The following is a 14790-nucleotide window of genomic DNA, read 5'->3' on the forward strand; positions in this document are numbered from 1 at the left end:
TATTGCTTCTTCTTTAAAAATTTCTACTAGACTATATAGCACAAAGTTAAACCTCAGAATGGTTTTAATGTGCAATTGTCATATTAGTATTTTGAAAAAAAAATTCATCTTAGTATCCAAAAAACTTGGAAAAATTTAGCTTCACCAACAGCATAGTGATTAATATGTCTGTCTTCCCTTGGTTCTTTCACAAATATTCTTCTTTCTTTAAAAATTTCTACTATACTATATGGCATAAAGTGAAATCTCAGAGTGGTTTTAATGTGCAATTATCATATTATTAATAATTTGAAAAAGAATCTTTTTTTGTTATTTGATAATTCTTGTTTTAAAAACTGCTTATATATTTTGACCATTTATGTATTGGAGAATTACTCTTGATACTTGATACTATACATACATACGCAAACAAACATATGTCATTCAGATATCAAGTTTTTATTGGTCAAATTTGATTTGAATTTTTTCCCACTCCAATCTCTTCTTAATCTATTTTCATTGATTTTATTTGTGAAAAATCTCTCTAGTTTTCTGTGTTGAAATTTGATTATATTTTCTAATGATGTCCCCCATTTTCTGATTAGAAATTTCCCCCCAATTACAATTTGAAAATATATATTCTTTTTTTTCAGTAATGTGACTCTTTATGTTATGTTCATGTCAGATACTCATTTTGAACTCCTTTGTTATGTTATAAAATGTTGGTCTAAATCTAATTTCTTTCAAAATGCTTTCCAGATTTCTATCATTAATTTATATGCTTGGTTTAATCTAAAATTTGCTTCTGAATATTTTTTTTTTGTTACTTTAATCTATTCAGTTGTTCAACTTTTCTTTTTTAACCAATACTAAATAGTTTGGATGATTTCTGCATAATGACTTTTTTTAATTCTGTAAAGAATATGCCCCCTCCATTTGCATCTTCTTAATTATTCCCTATTATATTCTAGTCTTTTGTTCCTTCAGGTAAATTTTATTAATATTTTTCTCCTTCTATAATTAAATCCCCTGGCAATTTAGATGGCATGGCATTACATTTATAAATTAATTAGTATCATAATTTTTATTATATTGGCATAGCCCAAATATGAGTCTCTCCAATTTATCTTTGTATGTTTTATATTCCATGCTTTTAGTTTTATTTATTTAAGTCTTGAATGAAAAGTAGATCAACTTTTAGATATTCCATCCATTTTGGTAGTTATTTTGAAAATGACAATATCATTTTTTTACTATTTTAAAAAATAAATTCTAATAATCTTTGTGTATATATTTTGAGTCTAGAAATTTTCCTGATGTGCTATTTTAATTACTTTCTTAGCTTTCTGAAGTTTTTTAAGATATAGTAGATAAAGTACTAGGGCTGGAGACATACTTGAATTCAAATTCATCCTCAGGTACTTACTAACTATGCCTTGAAGGGCAAATCTCTAAACTTTTGCTTATCTCAGTTTATTCGTATGCAAAATGGAGATAACAATAACAACTACCTCCCAGGATTGTTGAGCAGAACAAATGAAATAATACTGTATAGCACTTAGCTCAGTGCTTGGCCTATATTAGGTACTTAATAAATGTATCATCATCAATATCTTTCAAAAGGAATTTGTTTTCTTCTCCTCATTGTCTATGCCTTTATTTTGTTTTCTTGTTGGAATCACAAACATTTCTAGAATTGTTGAATATAATGTAGAGAGCAGAATTCCTAAATTATCTCTTATCCTAGAAAAACTTCTGGTTTCAAACCAAAATGCACTACTGAAATAGGTCTATAATCATCTTTATCTATTTTGTATATACTTGGTTTTAGTCTTAGGATCATCCATTTGTTTGGTTTTTTTTTCTCTGCAAGTTACTTTGGCAGTGTCCTCTGTCTCTATTTTTGTGATTTTTTTTTAGCACAAATTTTAATTTTTCTTTTACTCTTTGATAAATTAATTTGTAAATCCAGCTGGTCTAAGATATTTCCCCATTTCCATGAATTTAATTTATGGTTTATTCAACCTCTTTATGAAATTCTCTCATTCTATTAGCTTGATATTTCCTATTTTTGTAGGTATTTAGTTCATTTCTTTTGATTTCTTTTTTGTTTGTTTTTTTCAGGGCAATGGGGTTAAATGACTTGGCCAGAAGTCACATAGCTAGGTGATTATTAAGTGTCTGAGGTCAAATTTGAACTCATGTCCTCCTGACTCTAGGATCAGTGCTCTATTTACTATGCCACCTAGCTGCCCCTCTTCTTTTGAGTTCTAAGTCTTGCTGGTATATGACTGTATAGCAGTTTATGATTCTTTTGCTGTTATTTGTTTATCTTGTTTATTATTAATTAATGCTTTGTCAACTTTGTATTTTCAGAGAAGTCTTCATTTTCAAGTTTATTTCTTTAATTTTTCAAAGTTCCTTTTGTGCTGAATTACTAGTTTTTTATGTTCTAGAGTTTTTAAATTGTACATTTCAGTAATTTTCTCTTCTTTTGATGGTATATTTTCAGATGTGTAGAGTATCCTCTGAGAACTGTTATAGTTGTATCTAATAAAATTTTGATATATTGCTTCATTGGTATTTTTACTTGTTTTGTGTTGGTATCCCAGCACTTAGCACAATGGCTAGCACAGGGTAAAAAATAAATGCTTTGTCATTCATTTAGTTATCTGTTAGCATAAATCACTGATCACAGATATTAGAGCTTGAAGAGATCTCAGAGACTCTCTGCTCCAACCTATTCATCTTGCAGATGGTGAAAGTGAGAGGCAGAAAGCCTCAGTAGTGGGATTTAAACCCAGCTCTCCTGCAGCATATATATTGCTCCTTTCACTATATAATTCTGCCTCAAAAGTATTCATCATTTCTATCTTAGTGTCCAATCTTGTTATCTCTTATACTTTGTGTTTCTTCCTTAAGGATATGATATCTCTCTGATCACATTCAATTTGGATCAATGTATACCATGGAAACAATGTAAAGACTAACAAATTGCCTTCTGTGGGGGGGTGGGGGGAGGGAAGTAAGATTAGGTGAAAAATTGTGAAACTCAAAATAAATAAAATCTTTAATAAAGAAAAAAAGAAAGAAAAAGTATCCATTATTTCTATGATTTGGTTATTTTTCAGAGATTCACAGAAGTTTAGAATTGGAAAATATCTTGCCAATATTGAGTATAACTTCAATCTAAAATATAATCCTTATTATTAGATAACAAACAAGTGGTTATTTAGACTCTTTCTGAGCCTAGTGACAGTTTTAATTGTTAGAAAATTTGTTTCCTTACAATTTGCCTGAATTTATTTGCCTCTTTGCACTTCCATATAATGTTCCTGATTCCTGCCTTTTGGGGTTAAAATTAATTACTCTAATCTCTCTTTCACATGACAGCCTTTCAAATAATTTAGTAGAGTCATATCTTCCTCTGAATCTTTTCCAACCCCAATTCCTTTAGCTTATCCTAATATGGCATAGAACTCAATCCCTTTACCATTCTCTTTGCTCTTCTTTGGATCTTCTCCAGCTCATCAATATCCTTTCTAAACTGTGGTACCCAAAACTGAACATATTATTCCAAATTTGGTCTGACAAAGGAAGAGTGCAGAGGGACCATCATTGCTGTATTCCTGGAAGCTATGCTTGTCTTAATGTAGTCCAGCATCACATTAGTTTTTATGGCAGCCACATCACTCTGATGGCTCCTAGTAAATTTTGCAGATTACGAAACCTCAAGTCCTTTTTACAGAAAACAAAACAAAACAAAACCTTGCTATCTAATCCCCTTCTCCTTCACTCCTTGAGTAGTTAATATTCCAGAAAAAAATTAAATTTCATTCTTTGTAAGCCTGTGAAGTTCTTTTCAGATAAGGACTCTCTCTATTCTATAAAGTTAGCTGTCTCTCCCAGTTTAATATCATCTGCATATTTGATGAGCATGTCATTTATGCTTTTACCTAAGTTGATGATAAAAATATTAACAGCACCAGCACAGATCCCTGACAAACTCTTCTGGAGAATGCCTGCCAAGTTTATATTGAACCAGTAACAACTACTATCCATTTAACCAAGTTCAAATTCTTTTAATTTTTCCATTGCCTAGTCCACATCTCTCCATCTTCTCATAACACTAAGTGAAATACTTAATCAAATGTTTTGCTAAAATGTAGTTGAAATATTTACCTAATCTACTGTCAACAAATAAGGTTTGTTTGCCATGACCTGTTCTCTGTAATCACCTTTTTTTGTTAGATGTTCTATTCACCACCTCTATATTCTAAAAGTTTCCCAGTAATTGATGTCAAACTTATACGTCTATGTTTATAGATTCTTTTCTTTCGCATCTTTGAAAATCAGAACAATGTGCTTCTGCTTCACATACTATATACCCCATTCATGATTCTAAAATTGATAATGACTTAATGATACATAAAGCAGATTTTTCAGTGACAAAGAATGCTGTTCATCTGAGACAGTTGATTTAAAGTCATCAGGGTAAACTAGTTGCTCTCTTTATGACTTCTTTTAAACTGAATATCAGGTCCCTGTTAGTCATTTTTTCCTTTCATTCTTAGTACAAAAATCATTTTCCTTATCGTCAAAAGAAAGTTAAAAAGAATCAAAAAGTGCTACCTTCTCTCTAATGTCAGTTATCCTCTATCCACTCCCAAATAATGGGCTCTTCTTTGCTCTTTCTATTTCCCTCTGTACTGAGTTGAGCCCAACTCACCTGGTAGTTTAGATTCAATATTGGAACAAAATGGGATATTCATTGGTCATTCAAAAGCTAATAAAAAGGATTACTTAGCTATAGCAAAAGGGTTTACAATAAAAATAAGCATTAAGACCCTATTGAGGATTTATCTGAGCAAAGCTCCTGACCTGATTCTCTGTTCAAGGATATAGGAGCCCCTCCAGTTCTTTAAGAATGCCTTATACTTAGTTGAGGCGCAAGTTTAAACTCTTAGTTCTCATGGCATTGTGACTCTCAAGAAATTTATCAACCCATTTAAGGAAAAATAATCCAGTCTGCAAGGGTGAATGTCAGGTTTTAAAATTGCTCCTACTATACTCAATCCTTTGATGGTAAAATCTTTAGAGTCTTCTGGGTAGTTAGGTGGTACGGTGGTGGATAGAGCACCAAATGCATGGAGACAGGAAGATTAAACTTCAAATTTGATTTCAAATACTTACTAGCTTATGTGACCCTGGACATGTCATTTAACTATTTGTCTCAGTTCCTCTTCTCTAAAATGAACTAGAAAAGGAAATAGAAAACCACTCCAATATCTTTGTCAAGAAAACCTCAACTGGGGTCACAAAGTTTCAGCCATGATTGAAAAAATTACTCAATAACAAAAGACTTTATGGACTTAAAGGAGACCTGACCACTCAACCTAGACCTCATGTATTCAAGAAACCTCACACAGGCAGTTCTAAAGGAGGAAAAGAAAGGCCAAAAGAGAAATATAAAAAATAATAATATAATTAACAGTCCATGAAATGTCTGAATCTGAGAAAATGACAGGAAGGGCCCAAACTCAGGTCCAACCTATCATATCCATATGATGGACAATGCTAGCTCTTTGAATTTCATGATCAGTCTCTAGATCTAAAAGGGTGACACTAAGCAGGAACAGAACCAGGAACATCAGGGCTAACAAAGAAGATGATACTTTCTGAATATTCGGCAATCTTTATTATAGATACTGAAGAATTGGCCTTTACTATAACCTATCTGTTTCTCCTCCTAAATCAAGTTATTATTCTACTTTTGGCAGAGAGAGAACTCCAGAATATGTCTGGATATTTAAAAATCTCTTATCTCTATATCATGCCTCTGTGACAGTTTTGCAATCTGTTTTCCATTCCCCAAATCTATTTCCTCTTTTAATCCCTGATATTAAAGAATTTACATTTTTATGGAAGAGGAAAAGAGAACATAAATAGATATATGTAAGATATAGATGGAAAATATGGAAAGTAGTTTTAGAATAAAAGATGCTGGTAGCTAAAAGGACCACAGAAGGTCATGCTTCAGCTGAGTCTTGAATGAAAAGAATCTGTGAAGCAATGGGGAGAGCAAACATTTTTATCTGAACATTAGGGAATGTCCTCCCATCTGATAGTTTTTATGTCCCTACTATTTCATTACTTTTAGGAGCCACATCCTTTTCAGAACATTCAGTTCCCCTCTTTCTTGGAAGAATTTCAAATATATGTTTTACTTATATGTAAATATCCTTTCCCTTCTCTTCCAACTCTGTGAGACACTTCCATTTTCCAGCTCCTGACAAAAGTTGTTTCTCCTCCAATAGCTCAGGTTCCTCTTTTTTTTCCCTGAATAAGACCCTATTTCATTTTCCATTTGAAATATTTCCTTTTCCCTAATTGCTTGCAGCACAGAAATAATGTTCTTCTGGTTCTTTTCCTTCTTCCAGGGGAAGAATGTTTTATTTTAGAACATAGATAGTAATTACTTGGTTGTAACAGAAATAAAACAAAAAAGTAAAGCTCCATACTCATTACATATCACTATTAAATTTAAGTAATTGATATGGTTTCCACAACAATTTGAGATTTTTCAGTCTCTTTTGCATCACTTAGACTCAGTCATCCACACTTAAATTATTTAAAGATAATTGTCTCCCCCTTTTTTTATTAAAACTTTTTATTTATTTAAGGCAATGGGGTTAAGTGTGTCTTGGCCAGGGTCATACAGCTAGGCAATTAGTTAAGTATGTAAGGCCAAACACCTGTCATCCACAGCACCACCTAGCTGCCCCCTAATTATCTCCTCTTAATAACTTCTTAACAACCTCAACAAAAACTCCATAGTCCCACCCTATGTACTCTAGAACCTAACCATAACTTTCTGTTAAACCAATCTGTTTATACCCACTATCTATTTTCTCTTTACTTTATCCCTTTACTTTATCCCATTTATATAATTTTTTTTTACTTTCCTTGTGCTTTGACTCCCTTCTTTTACAATCCTTTTGTTTATATCTTTCTCTTCAAGTCCTTATTCCTTAATTTCCCCTTTTCAGTATATGGTCTCTATCTTTGTTCATTTATTAATCAGAGAAATATATCGCTAAAAAGATTATCTAGTGATGACTAGGGGAAAACCAGTAGATTGTCCACATTCTTCTGTACTATCATTGAATCAGGAAAAATCAAAGTGCAGTGGATTGAGTGCAAGTCTTAGATTCAAGAAAATCTGAGTTAAAATTCTGTTTCTTACACTATGTGACTCTTAACCTTTATCAACCTCAGTTTACTTATCTTTAAAATGAAGCTGTTAGACTCAATTACCTCTGAATATATGATTCTGTGATCCTATCAGTACTACACTCAGGTCTGGAATAGAGAAAGAAAATTCTATTGCCAATATAAATCTGCAAAACCTGTGCTCCCACAGCTTAGGAAAATTCATTCTTCTCCACCTGAAAAGGATAAATCAAATCCAATAAACATTTTTCAAATGCCTATTATAGGCCAGGCACTATGCTAAGTACTGGGAATACAATTAAAAAGACAGAACCTACCCCCAAGAATCTAATGGAAGGAGGGCTACAACATACACACAAAACACATACAAACCAGGAAAGTAGACAGGAGACAACATTAGAGGGTATTTAGTTCAGGGGAATCTTATTCCAAGGAATCTAAACATTCATGCAGCATGTGCCCCAAAAGGTCTAGTTTCTGTCTTCTATAAAGGAAGACCTTAAGACTTCACCCTCTAATCAGAGGCGAGAGATTCTGAGGGAAATGGTGTTTGTTAGTCAAGTGGACTTAATTAGCAGCTTGGTGATGAGATTAGAGGGTGATAACCTAAAACCCCTAAGAGCAACTAGCTCCATGGAGATTAAAAAAAAAAAAATAAACAGGACAATGGATGCAGAGTGGAGACTTCAGAAGAAAATATGACTGGCTACATATGAGCTGGCAAAATTGCCCATTAGTTCCCTTCATCAATAGGATGAATAAATTTGTATTATAGTTCTATTCAAATTATTTGTTGTAGCCAGAAGTCTGTAAACTGATTATAAGCTATATTTTCCGACTCTTGAATTCTACTTCAAAAGGCAACAAGTAACTTTAATATCCCTTAGAGAGGTAGTTCAGGAGTTTCTGAGCTCTGATGGCTGCTCTAAAGGCACATGAGGAGAAATGCAGATCACTAACTCCTTTACACAGAGTCAGCCTAGCACTGTGGGAAAGATAAACAATGAAGCAGAAAACTCTACCAAAAAAACCCAAAACTTTGAAGGGGTACCAAGCAGATTGCATTGTCAGTGAATCCTCTAGTTCCAGAATAAATGAATTGTCCACTTAGTGACCTCCTAACAATTGTGTGATTCCAGGACTTGCACCAGCCATAATCATCTCATCCAGTTTCTTTTTGATGTCACCAATGAACCACACTTTACATCATTTAACAAAACAAAAAGGTCCCTGGACATTCTCATTGAAGTTCCTTTTGCAGTTAACTCTGCCAGAAATATGTGGAGATTGGATGACAGCAGGTTGCCTAAGAAATGGCTGGCTAGCAAGCTTAGGTAAGACAGGTACAAGGGAAATTTGGGAAAGGTGAAAGAAAGACCCGGAGGACACATGCCTGATACAACTTAGCACAGAGCTTTTAATCATTTGTCAAAATAGCAGCAGCCTAAAAAAATATTGATGTTCAGCCATTAGAAATAGAGAGTGTCCTTCAATTGAAGCAAGGGGACTCTACAGATGACAAGGTAAAAAAGGCAAAATTGGTACTAATCCACACAGAGAGTGACAGCCACAAGCCAAAGTACTAGCTATTTGGAACTCAAGTCACTCTTTGCTAACAACATTTGCTAAAGAAATTCCTACTTCAGTCATGGTCTTAGGATTCAGAACTTGACTGAATATTAGAAATTAATTAGTCCCTGAAGAAGATATCTGCGCCACTGATTTCTATACTTTCCCCTGTACACATACCCGTTAGAAGAGAGAATGCTAGAACCTGCAGAGGTAGCATGCTGGGATGGGGGCAGGGTGGGGAAGCAAGTTTTTTCTAAAACACTTGTCTATTTACTTGCTTCCTTATACATTCATTTATAGCAATCTTTTTTTTCTGGAAGCATTCAGGGTTAAGTTACTTCCCCAGGGTCACACACCTATTAAGTGTCTGGGACTGGCTTTGGACTCAGGTCTTCCTCACCTTAGAAGCCAGTGCTTTATCCATTGTGCCATCTATCTCTGCATTTATTTTAAAATATTGAACTTCAAATTCTCAACATCCTTCCAAGGTCTTCATCCAATCATTGAGAAGAACTCTCAGCCTCATCATTCAGCTGAAATTCACTTTCTTATCAATAATTTCTCAATTGGTATTCTGGATAATCTTTTCCGATACTGTTTTTTATTTCTTTGCAACATTTGAAACTTTTGACTGCTTTTTCTGAATCTTCTCTCCTTTATGAAAAATAAAGTTTCTTTTGGTCCTATTCTGCCCTTTTTGACTGCTGCTTCTTAGTCTTTGCTGAATCTCTTTCACTTTATCTCTAACTATGGATCTACCATAAGGTTGTTCCCTTGACTCTGTTCTCTATATCAATGTTTTCTCTCTTGTTATCCTTCTGAGCTCCCATGAGTACAGTTATTTACATACATGAGTTATTAGCATACTCTTATCTAAAAATTGTCTTAATTTTTCTTCTAAATTCAAATTCCATATCACCAAATGCTTCTGAGATATTTTGAATTGCATGTATCATAAATATCTCATGCTGAACACATCTGAAAAAGAGATCATTATCTTTTTCCACACTCCCTCACTTTTTAACTCTCTTATTTATGTTGAACATACCACTATTTCATCCTAGCACCCAGAGTTATTACTTCAGAATCAATCTTGACTCCTCATTGTCTCTCACTACTTCATATCCAACCAGCTACCCAGTATTGCCAATTCTATTTCCACACTATTCCCTGCAGACTCTCTTTTTTAATTATCACCATTATAGTCCAGGCTTTTTGCCCCACTAAACAATCATGATTCCAACACCCTCCTAAATGCTTTGCAAATCTCTTCCCTGTCTAATCTATCCATTACATTGCAGTCAAAGTGCTGTTCCTAGAGAATCCATCTGACCATATTACATTCCTGCTCAAAAAACTTGAATGATTCCCTATTGCCTTTAGGATGAAAAATAATGTCTGTCTTCTCTTTCTTGCATTTAAAGAACTTCAGAATCTAATCCCTAATTATTTTTTCAACCTTGATGTTTATATATTTCACTCCTCCAGCAACTCTGATTCAGGTAAGCTGGCCTTCTTGGTGTCCCTCATTCATAAATATTCCTTACCTTTGCATAGATTTCCCCCATTGCTGATAGAGTTAAGCTTCTTGTGAGAAAAGACTATTTCATTTGTGTAGTTGGGTTCTCTATCAATAATAGTGACTGACATATGCTAAGTACTTAATACATGTTCCTTGGTCTAGCAGAATACTACTTGCATCCAGAGGAAGAAACTATAAATAGAAATATGTATAAAATAATTTTACATAGATACCTATTAGTATCTAATAGTAGTCATCTCCAGGGTGGGGTGTGGGTGGAAGTGAGGGAAGAAAAAAAGAAATTTACATGATAATTTTGTTGTATATTTGAAAGGAATAGCATATTGTTCACAGTAGATTTGAAGTTTCATGTGCAATTATCTTTTTTATTGTACTATTTTATAAAAATGAGTGTTTTTTTCCATAAATTAAAAATGAAATGTTAAAAAAGAGCACTAATTGATGTGATTCAAATTCAGAAACAAAAGTTCTAAGTTAAAATTCTGGCTCTAGGGCTTAAAGCCTTCACTTAACCAATTTATCTCTTCAACCTTTCATTAAATTGTTTTGTGTGTGTGTGTGTGTGTGTGTGTGTTGGGGAGGATGAGGCACACACAAATATACACAGCCGAGGATCTCTCCAGATCTAAATCTTTAACTCTAAAGAAAATGAAAACCAAAAAAGAGAGAGCATTTGTTGTAGTTTCCCTGTATCATCTTTTACTATTCTTTTTCCTGCTTTTTTATTCATCTTTCTCTGAACATGACTTTCCCAAAATTAGACAAACCTATGACTGCAGCATTTTTCAAACCTCAGCAGATTCTGGGCTTCTTTCTTTCTGACATTTTATTGCACTCTTTTGCATTTGTCCTTAGTCTTGTAATATTTTAATGACTCCTTTTTGACTTTATCCACCATTTTGTGAAATTAAATCTCAAATACACCCAAATTTGGAAAAGTCACAAAATTACTCCTTCCTTTCAAGGGTCATCCAGTTTAATGTCGCAAAATAATTTTCCTTCTTTCCTCAGTGTCCCCTAATTGTGTTTTTTAGGGTTTTTTGGCAAGACAAATGGGGTTAAGTGGCTTACCCAAGGCCACACAGCTAGTTAATTATTAAGAGTCTGAGACCGGATTTGAACCCAGGTACTCCTGACACCAAGGTCGGTCACTATGCCACCTAGCCGCCCCAGTGTCCCCTAATTGTTTTCCAATTCTTTCCAGCCAACCCCCATCCTTCAAGAAGAAACAGTTTGTCTTAAACTTTCATCTTGTTTTTCATTCCTCCTAAGTTGTATATTAATTGGGTAAAGACCAAAGTTCTTGGTTTTTGGCTACCATGATCCTTGAATCTAGTTTATGTTGCATCCTTTAGCATAACTAAATAAATCATTTGTCTGTATGATACTCAACTTCTTTATTTTAATGTAACAGTTTTGTACCCCTCCTTCTACCTTTTCTATGTGTGGCAACTAGGTGACAAAGTGAAGAGAAAGCAATGATCCTGAAATCAGGAAGATTTGATTTCAAATTTAGTCTCAAATACTTTCCAGTTGTCTGACTCTGTTTGCCTTAGTTCCTCTTCTATAAAATGAGCTGAAGAAGAAAGTGGCAACCCACCCCAGTATCTTTTTTATTTACTTTTAATCACTCACATTGCCACCACTAAAGTTCAAGTTTTCACCCCCATCTAAACATCCCTCCCACCCATCCTATCACTTAATGCTTTTTTTTTGGTAAGGCAATAGAGTTAAGTTTCTTGCCCAACATGACCGAACATAACTGTCCCAAAATTAGACAAACCTATGACTACAGCATTTTTCAAACCTCGGCAGATTCTGGGCTTCTTTCTTTCTGACATTTTATTGCACTCTTTTGCATTTGTTCTTAGTCTTGTAATATTTTATGACTCCTTTTTGACTTTATCCACCATTTTGTGAAATTAAATCTCAAATACACCCAAATTTGGAAAAGTCACAAAATTAATCCTTCCTTTCAAGGGTCATCCAGTTTAATGTCACAAAATAATTTTCCTTCTTTCCTCAGTGTCCCCTAATTATTAAGAGTCTGAGGTTGGATTTGAGCTCAGGTCCTTCATACTTGAGAGCTGGTACTCTCTCCACTGGGCTGACTAGCTGCCCTCTAATGCCCTTTTTTAAAAATTTAGTTTTTAATTTTTAATTTTTTTTGCCACAAACAAACCAGATAGAGTCACAAAGAGTCGAATATTGTTGAGAGCTACTACAGCAAGTTTGGGTTAGAGGTCACTTATGACTAAAAGACTCAAGCTTTGGTGACCCTTGAGCTGAAGGCTTTCCACAGAACTCTGATTTGATAACACAGCTGTGTCATTCCTGACCTCATTTATTGATAGCCCTGTTCCGGAACTTCTTGACCTAGGTTACATCCTGCCCAAGTTTAGAGTTACATCACTGTTTTTATCCTGTATGCTAATTTTGTGGTTTTCTTCTATAAGAACTTTTGATACTTTCATTGAAAGGTTCCCCAAATTGTGCTGCTAATTACCCCCACTCAAGTGTACTTGTGTTTATTTTTCTCTCCTGAGCTGAATGAATCCCCTGGTGGACAGGAGAACTCAACAGAATATAACCGAAATAACTCAACAAAAAATAAAGCTAACTATGCAATCACATTGGTTTTATTGATTGTTTTACCTTATTCAATTTCAATGAAATCATTGATTTCTTTTTTGCTTCCCTTTCTTTGAAATCACTTTTAGAATCTATCCATAGGATTTATAGGAAAGGGGAAGTTTTTGTTGTCAACTCAAATTCATGGATTTTTGTCAGTTTAGTTATTATACTAGATAAAAAAAAATGATTTGAGACAGAAAAATGTGAGTTCAAATATTACCTTTGATACTTCTTAGCTATTTGACCTTAGTCAAGTCACTTAACCTCTCTCAGTCTCAGTTTCTTCATCTGTAAAATAAAACAATTGGGCTCAATGATATATAAGATTCCTTTTAACTCTGTCTATAATTTACATAAAGGAGTTTATCCTCCTAGCAAGATTCCAGTTTCCTAGTTTGTTGGCAATTCCTAGCCTGTGATCTCAGATGCTGAAGGCAAACAACACACCCAAATGAGACCACCACTCTCTACAAGTCACAGCAAACTCCACAAAAAATTAACCTGAAGCTTGTGGAATCTGTGGATGCTACCCTTCAGTGGGGAATCTCAGAATGAGTTTGGTTCAATGATGTCCTAATTTCTGGAGGTAATCTCTGACAAGATCATTGTGGATTCTTTCTCTTACCAAGGTCTAAGGACCATAATGACTTAGGGTCCCTGGCTCCATTCCCTACTTACCTTTCTCTACTCTTTTTTTGTTTGTTTGTTGGTTTTGCTTTGTTTCATCAAGGTAATGGGTTTAAGTGAGTTGCCTAAGGCCACACAGCTAGGTATTAAGTGTCTGATTTCAAATTTGAACTGAGGTCCTCCTGACTACAGGGCTGGTGCTCTAACCACTGTGACACCTAGCTGCCCATCTCAATTCTTTTTTAAGGGTATTAGACTTTAATTAAATTGCAAAAAAAAAAAGGCAGTTGACCTGTAGTCTCTTATAATCTAATCAGGGAAGACAACATGAAAACGGAGCAGAAAAGTGTGGGGTGGGAGGAAGGGAATGGTACCATTATAGGGGCATGTTGAAAAATTCCAGAGAACTTCAAAAGTAGTGAAGCTAGTGGAAAATGGGGAGAAGTAAAAATAACTCTGCTGAGTCTGTCCTTTAAATAGAGGGTCTGGGGCCCAAGGCTATGCCTTCTAATTATTTTTTAAAAATATTTTATTTATTTATTTTACCAAATACCATGCAATAGTAGTTTTCAACAATATTTTTTGCAAAGTTTTTCATTTTTCATTTTTCTCCCCTCCCTCCCATTCCCCCTCCCCTGACAGAAAACAAACCAATCTAGTATAATTTCTAATCATAGTCTGATCAGAGAAGCAGAGGGTACCAAGAAGATGTGAATAACCAGGCAGATTCCAGCTTGTAGAATGATGAAATTTCCCAATAATGACTGTTCTGGGGAAGTATGTTAGAGAGTTCTAGAAAATTCCAAAAGTAGTGTAACAAATAGGAATTGAGGAGAAAACCTGTTTTGAACTCCAAGTTCAACAGTTACAAAATGGAATTCTAGCTCCAGGATCTGAAGTTAATAAAAAGTTCCAGTCTTCCCTTGCTTTCCCCTCCTTGATCCCTTATGACATATCCATTTGAGTTATATGGTCTTCTCTTAAGTTCACCAAATAAATGGACCTGTTGCTTTTAGCATTGATTAACTCACCTAATTCTGTGAAGGAATCTCCTTCTAATTTTTCATTTGCTGAACATACTTGTGTCCTAAATTCTACCAACAATAAAGCTTTATTAAATTCTACCATGGCTGTTATTTGAATAAGAAATACACTTCCATTACTACATTCCAGTCAGAAGGCCTATATCTTGATGATATTGT

Source organism: Macrotis lagotis, chromosome 1, assembly GCF_037893015.1.
Source record: "Macrotis lagotis isolate mMagLag1 chromosome 1, bilby.v1.9.chrom.fasta, whole genome shotgun sequence".
Classification (NCBI taxonomy): Eukaryota; Metazoa; Chordata; class Mammalia; order Peramelemorphia; family Peramelidae; genus Macrotis; species Macrotis lagotis.